The sequence below is a fragment of the Dipodomys ordii genome, unplaced genomic scaffold (genome assembly GCF_000151885.1).
Source record: "Dipodomys ordii isolate 6190 unplaced genomic scaffold, Dord_2.0 Scaffold34, whole genome shotgun sequence".
Classification (NCBI taxonomy): Eukaryota; Metazoa; Chordata; class Mammalia; order Rodentia; family Heteromyidae; genus Dipodomys; species Dipodomys ordii.
In genome coordinates, this window is record NW_012267250.1 from 8947769 (window position 1) to 8955541 (window position 7773).

General features: G+C 38.8%; 1 protein-coding gene across 1 annotated transcript in view; it reads left to right on the top strand.

Moving 5' to 3' along the window:
* The first annotated feature begins 7523 nt into the window (after window positions 1-7523).
* The window catches only part of Cdk1 (cyclin-dependent kinase 1), a 67050-nt gene continuing 66800 nt past the window's right edge, over window positions 7524-7773 (top strand). Inside the window, exon 1 of the mRNA XM_013017049.1 lies at window positions 7524-7617. The gene's annotated coding sequence lies outside the window, so the exon portion shown is untranslated. The remainder of the gene's footprint in view (window positions 7618-7773) is intronic.

Genomic DNA, 7773 nt, shown 5'->3' on the forward strand with positions numbered 1-7773 from the left:
GTGTGTGTGTGTGTGTGTGTGTGTGTGTGTGTGTGTGTGTGTGTATGTGTACACACATACCACATTTTCTTGACCATTTATCTACTGAGGGCCATCTGGGTTGGTTCCATATCTTAGCTATGGTAAATAATGCTGCAATAAACATAGTTGTGCTGGTAGCTTTAGTATGGTCTTATTTGTAATCATTTGAGTAAATGCCCAAAAGAGGGATTGCTGGGTCATAGGGGAGCTCTATGTGGAGTCTTTTGAGGAACGTCCATACTGCTTTCCAAAGTGGTTGAACAAGTTTACACTCCCACCAGCAATACAGTAGGATTCCCAAAACAAAATGCTTAAATAGGGATACAGGTTGACCCACTGTAACAATGAGATGTACAAGATACTAAGTTGAAAAACAAACTTTACAATTTAGGTGGGGAGGGGAAGAGGGAGGAGTGTAGTTGTGAAGATGGAGGGAAGGGATGGTAGGGGAAAAACAAAGGAGTCAACAATGCTTGATAAGAAATGTACTCATTACCTTGCTCATGTAACTGTAACCCCTCTGTACAGTATTTTTACAATAAAAAACGTATTTAAAAAATACTTCAGACATTTCAACTTTAAAGAGAAAAAGGTTATTTTAGATGATTGTCCTAGAAATTTTAGAAGTTTCAGCCCATGATCTGTAAGCTCTAAGGCTTTTGGGCAAGGAGATTGCAATCCCACACTCCCCTTCCAGGCCATGGCCTAATGACTGAAAGATCTTCCAACAATCCCCAAGTGTCTTTTGTTGTTGTTTGGGTTGGACTGGGGTTTATACTCAGAGCCTTTGTGCTTGCTAGGCAAGCACACTCTACCACTTCGAACTACAACTCCAGCCCTTTTAGCATTAGGTTATTTTTTTAGATAACATCTGTTTGTTTGTTTGTTTGTTTTCCATGTTGGGCTGGGATTTCAATCTTCCTCCCAAGGCCTCCTGAATAGCTAGGATTACAGGTGTGAGCAACCATGACTGGCCTTATTCTTTTTTTTTTTTTTAAACAAGATCTTGCTTGTGTAATCCGAGCTGTCCTCAAACTTGAGATCCTCTACCTTAGCCTCCCAATGCTGGCATTATAGGCATGCACTACCATGTACAGATCTCTACCAGGTCTCATACTCCTATCTTTCAAAGGTTCTACCACTTCCCAATAGTGCCAGTCTGGAGAACAAGCCTTTAATAACACATGGGCCATTGGGGGATATTCTAAATTTAACTGACAGCATAAATAAAATAGCTTAGTTTTAAGCCTCAATTTAGCCCTTCCTTCCTTTGTTTCTCCCTTCATCTTCTTATTCCTTCCTTCTTTAACAATATAATGACTTACTCAAGTGAACATTTTGATATGTAGTGATATTTGAGGTATGTAGTCTTTTAAAAGTGCTGATTAAATAACAATTCCTTCAATTGTCAGTAAAATATTGCTGGCATTTATATTTACTCTTTAGTATGTGGTCACTAGTAAATCAATAAATTTAATTAGAACAAATGTTTAGGATTTTTTTTGGGGGGTGGTACAATACTAGGGTTTGAACTCCAGGCCTCATACTTGCTCTATACTCGAGCTTGAACCCAGTCTTGAGAGAAATGTTCTAAATGACCATGCATCCCCAACAGACATAATTCTGTTTCTCTTCCATCATAGGTTTCCATAAACTTAAAATCATAGTGTGCACTATGGGGTATTGATTAAGGGAATTGCCATCATTTCCCTACTAGATCTCTAGGTGAGCTATAAATTTTTGCTGTTATAAAATAAAAAGTTGTGTGGAGTGTGGTAGCTCATACCTATAATTGTTTGGGAGGGAGAGATTGGGAGATTATAGTTCAAGACCAGCCCAGACTTCAGGTGACTCCATTTCAACCAATAAAGAACTGGCACTCCAATGTGGGAACCACAAATAGGATAGTCAGCATAAGGCTTTGGGTTTAAATCCCAATACCAGGGAGGCTGGGAAGGGATGTGAAGGGTAAACAAAAGGAGGAGGCTGCAATGCTTGGTAAGAAATGTACGCATTATCCTGCCCATGTAATTGTAACCCCTCTGTACAGTATCTTCACAAATAAAATTTAAAAAAAAAGAAAAAAAATCCCAATACCACTAGAAAAAAAAAAGGTAAAACTATAAAACAAAATGATACAGGCACTGTAACTTTGGTTACTATATTACTTTCCAAGAGGATATATGTATTTATGTGTATGCATATATGCTAAAATATAGCAATATACACTTTAGATTTTATCTGTAAGTTAGCATATCTAGGAAATGCTCTTGTAATTAAATTATATAACCAACCAACATAGCAAGATTAACTAATAGTTTTTCTTTATATTGTCCACTATAATCAATGTAATTTCAATGTAATATTCAACATTCAATTTAAAAGAAGAGCTTGATCCAAGATTGTAACAAGACATTAATCATTGCTTGTTTCTGTGTTTGTTTTTCTTGCCAGTCCTAGGGCTTGAATTTGGGGCCAGGGTGCTTTCCCTGAGCCTCTTTGTGCTCAAGGTTAATGCTCTACCACTTGAGTCACGGTGCTATTTCCGGCTTTTTCTGAGTAATTTAAGACTCTCACAGTCTTGTCTGCCAAGGCTAGTTTTGAACCCTGATCCTCAGATCTCAGCCTCTTGAGTAGCTAGGATTACAGGCTTGAGCCACTGGTGCCCAGCTTTTTTTTTTTTTTTTTAGCTAAATGCTAATCTTCTAGTCTTTATTGTCTTCTAAAATTAGAGATTGGAATTTAATAAGTTGTCTAGAGCTAAGTCTACTAAATATAGATGTAATATTTTTCACAAGTATGGAATAACTGAAATAAGTTTGCAACTATTACAAGAAATACACAAGAAGGAAATATTAGCCTGTAGCAGGTAGAGAAGATAGGAGCTTCATTTACGTTACCAATTTGTCTCTACTACCCTCTAGTGGTATCATGGCCATAATATCTCTATACTAGTGCTGAATCATTTATCAAGATACTTCCAGATTAACCTGTAAAAAGAAAATTTGATTTTCTTATTCCACCGCTTAATGAAATGAAAAGTACCTTCTGTTGTTCCTATTGCCCTCCTTGCAATATGACTGGTAAATTCCTACCCCCACTTCATAGATAAATCCAATTCCCCTTGTTACCTCCTTTTAATTATATTACTCCTTACACCTATCCTACCCTCCAGCCATTGCTGAGTGTTCTCTAAACCTATCCCCTCGTTTCCTGTCTTGATCTCTAATGCCACCCACCTGGTCATCTCCACCTCGAAACTTCCTTCTTCCATTTCTCTGGGCCAAACCTTCCCTCCTGTTTCCAGTTGGTGTTGTTTTTAATGCTCTCTTTGTTTAGCTTGAGCAAACTTCTTTAAAGTCACGAACAAACCAGTTACCTTGATCAGGCTGAGCTATTGAATATGGCACTCCATTTGTCTGGATGGTTAATCCAGCCCATCATTTATCCTTCCAAACCTACTTCAAAGATCATGTCTTTAAAGGGGTTATCTTCTCTCAGAGTTCTTTTCATCTCTTCTGTAATTTGTACAAATTTTCTGTTCCAGTACTCATCGACCTAGTTATTTGGGGGAGACAGATAATGAGATTAAGATAAAGGCATGTGAAGTATTCACTTCCAGAGAGAAACAGACTTAAGTAAACCATTACACAGATTACCTCATTGCGTCAAAAAGCACTACTGGGAACTGCTGTTCTCATCATGAGTAAGTAGAAAACAGAGAAATGAAGTGACTTGCCTAAACACACAGAAGAGGTAAGGGCAGAAGTCAGGGTTTAAAAGGCTTGGATCTAATTACCTACCCTAAAGACACAGCTAATCAGGGTCTCCTGGTCAGAACTGTATAGCTGACACCCATATTGAGTGTTCTTGGGACAGTAAGTTTTTGGTTTATTTACTAAAAGCTGGCTTTCCTCTTTACTTTCTCTATATCTTTTCATCTAGAAACTGAAGTTTGGAGAGCAGCTGTATTTTGTTTTTTTTTTTTGCAAAACCATTAGTTAAGCTTGTACCTACCACATAGAAAAGGCATTGTTGAAGTTGCAGGTGACATTTTTACCTATTGTGCCACCTGGATGTGCATCTCTTTACTTTGAATCTCCATAGCATAGCAACTAAGCTCAAAAGCATCAACAGAAGAAAAAGAATTAGCTTATCAATGTATAGTCAGCCTGGTGCTGATTGCTCATACTTATAATCCTAGCTACTCAGGAGACTGAGCTCTGAGGATCTCATGGTTCAAAGCCAGCCAATGAGAAAAAGTCCATGAGACTCTTATCTTCAACTAACCATCAAAAAGCCCAAGGTGGAGCTGTGGCTCAAGAGGTAAAACACTAACCTTGAACAAAAAAGCTCAGGATCAGCACCCAGGACCTGAGGTTAAAAAAAAATGTGCCCCAGCATGGGCACATACCCACAAAAATTAGTCTTGTGTTGTATACTTCCCTTCTATTCCTTTTTTCAAGTTCAATAAAGACAAACATTCACTCATCTTTGTATTTTTGGTTTTCCTCAAGTAACGTTAGACAAACTGAAGACAGAACATACTCAGTATTTGGAGAGTAGAACTGACACAAATTAATTTTCTGTCTTTCCAAGATTTTTGCATAATGCTAAGTGTGGTGCTTCAGTAGCCCACCACTGGTATAAAATGATGCAAAGAGCCAGATAATTAATGTCCCCAAAGAGACCCCCAGGCACTCCAAGGCTCTGAAATGTCTATCTCAATTTTGAGGAAAGAGAAAGTAATTTTCCCCACTACTTTAGCAGGAAAGGGATAGTATTGCTGTTTCACTCTTTTGAATTTGCCAGAGTAAACATATTAAATGAACAGAATATTTCATAACACCAAGCCTGTATTATTCCCAAGAACAGCTTCTTCGGCTAAATTAGAACCTTATTTATTTGTTACATCAGATAATAAGCATCTACATTAATTCCTTAACTTGCTGATTAGAGGTTTAATCATAATCTGTTGCCTTTGTTCATTGGGCTGACTTTACAAACATAAAGACAAATAACTACTTCTCATTATATACTTTTCAGTTATAGCAGAAGAGCCTATTTTAGGCATAAGCATAATCATGATGAAATTTAAAAGACATTAAGGATTCGTAAAAAAATTAAAAAATGTCAAGTTATTCAATTATAACAAATACCTTGATAATTTCAGCAGCTCATATCATTTCTCCTGGCTCTAAATATGTATTTGATCCAAGTTCTATGAGTTTACATAGTATAAACGATGACCTAGGAATTTTAAATGACTTATTGAAATGATTGGTTATTTTAAAAAATTGTTTTGAATGAGCCATGTAAGAAGAAAGAATAAAATGCCTTTTCTGTCTCTACATAAAAACATGTAAAAAATTTATGCCATGAAGAAACAAAGGTTAAAGAACTTGTTAGGTAGATGGATGATTCTAAGCTGGATGCCAGAGGCTGATATCTATAATCATATCTACTTGGGAGACTGAGATGGGGAGGATTTTGGTTTGGGGCCATCCTGGGCAGAAAAGTTTGCAAGACCTCCTCATCTGAGAGCTACATCTACTTTTCACCTATAATCCTATTAAGGAAAGCCTAAAATAGCTGAGTTATTGGCCAGGAACATGCCTGGGTAGAAAGTGAGACCTTATTTCAAAAATAACCAGTGTAGAAAAGAGTTGGAGCCATGGGTCAAAAGTAGAGTGCCTGATCAATCTCTATGTGTGTATGTATGTATATGTATGTATATGTATATGTGCATATACATATATATGACTTCAAAATGTGTATCAAATCTGTGTAGGATGAAGGTATTATAAAGACGTGTCAAACAATACATTTTTGTTGATTTTGTGAGTTTATATAATTCTTTAATTTTTAAAATTACCATCACACTTTATTTCGCATTATTTCCTTAAAAGGGGTCCCTGTTGCAGTCTTCTCTTGTTGCTGTAACAAAATACGTTGACTGCAGAATTGATAATGGATGAAATAATGTCTGGGAAGCCTAAGACCAAAGCACCAGCAGATTGAACATGGTGGAAGGGCAAAAGGAGGAACACTGAGTCCTCAACCTATCAGAAGCAATGGAAGGTAACCAAACTGATCCCTGAAGCCTTTTATCTTGTGTGTGTGTGGGGGGGGTGTGGGGGGGGAATCGAGGATTAAGTGTTGCTACTGGGGTTTGAACGTAGGTCCTGGACACTGTCTCTTAGCTTTTTTGCCCAATTCTTGTGCTCTACCACTTGGGATCCTGTTTTATTTCTGGCTTTTGGGTGACTAACTGAAAATAAATCTCATGGATTTTCCTACCTGGACCCGCTTCCAAAAGGGATTCTCAGATGGCAACCTCGCTAAAGGATACCATTACAGGTGTGAGCCACCTAGGAGCCTGGCTTCAGCCTTTTGAATTTATGTATTTTATATTCAGAAGGATGAAGCCTTCATGATTTAGTCACTCCTCACTTTGAGGGTTCAGTTTCTAACAGTGATTCTGGAGGGACACATGCATTTAACTACAGCAGTTTCCAGATGATATACAAATCTGCCTCAACTCATGATCACATTACATCCCAGTCATCCATCATCAATATTGTAAATCTTTTGCACTGAGTAACATAGGAAAGTCTTTCTCTCTCTCAAATAAATCAACCAACCAACACATATAAATGCAAAGAATATTTTAAATTCTGGTACGAAAAAAATTTTTATATTTAAAGTACTTAAACTTTGCTTTAAATCTTTCAAAAAGTAAACATTATAAAATTAAGCAATGCAATAAACACACAGCAAAGCAATATATACACATAAACTCATCCATATAATTGGATGTTTTTCTTTACTTTTTTAAAGACATCTTTCATGTCTGCTTTATCTTTTTGACTCTCATCATCATAAGGCAGGTGAAACACTCCTCTGTGACCTAATGTGTTAATCACTCGTTTTAGAAAAAAAAATAATAGTTCTACAGTAACTTCGCGTATTAGAAATGAAAATAGGAAGTGGAGCTGTGGTTCAAAGTGCTAGACTACTAGCCTTGAGCAAAAGATCTCAGGGACAGGGTCCAGGCCTAGAGTTCAAGTCCCAGGACTGGTATACACACACACACAGAAGTGAACATAATGGGTTCTCGATGTGAAGGCAATATCATTTTTGTAATAAACTAAGTGCAATAAATTTTAATGGTACCAAAACCGTGGGCAAGTTTTTAAGAAAAGAGAAAAGAAAAAACAACAAGAACAAAAAAACACAAAAAGCAGAGCTAATACAGTAGTAGATTTCCCATGACGAGAAACAGGAGGACGACACTCTCAGGGAATTCAAGGGAGAGCCTCAGATTCAATAAGCGCCCGCCCTCCTACTTTTTCTCCAGCCGCCGTTTCCTCTTTCTTTCGCGCTCTAGCCACGCTGGAAGCCCAGCCCAAGCGTGGCTGGGTTCTGATTGGCTCCTTTGAATATCTACGGGCCCTCTGATTGGTGAGCTGCAGACGCTTTAGCGCGGAGAGTTTGAAACTGCTCGCACTCGGCCCCCAGAGCTGGTCCTGTGGAGCCGACCCGGGAGCCACGCCGACCCGGGAGCTGCCGCCGCGGCCGCAGGACGAGCCCCGGGTGAGGTTTCTGGGGTCACCGTCATGCCCAGCTTGGGGTCAGCTCCGCAGGGGCGAATGCTGGCCAGCGGGAGGCTGGACAGGGCCGAGAAGCTTCTAGGGCCCTGTGAGGGCCGAGGGCTGGGGCCCGGGGCCTGGGCGTGGGAGCGGCGCCGGC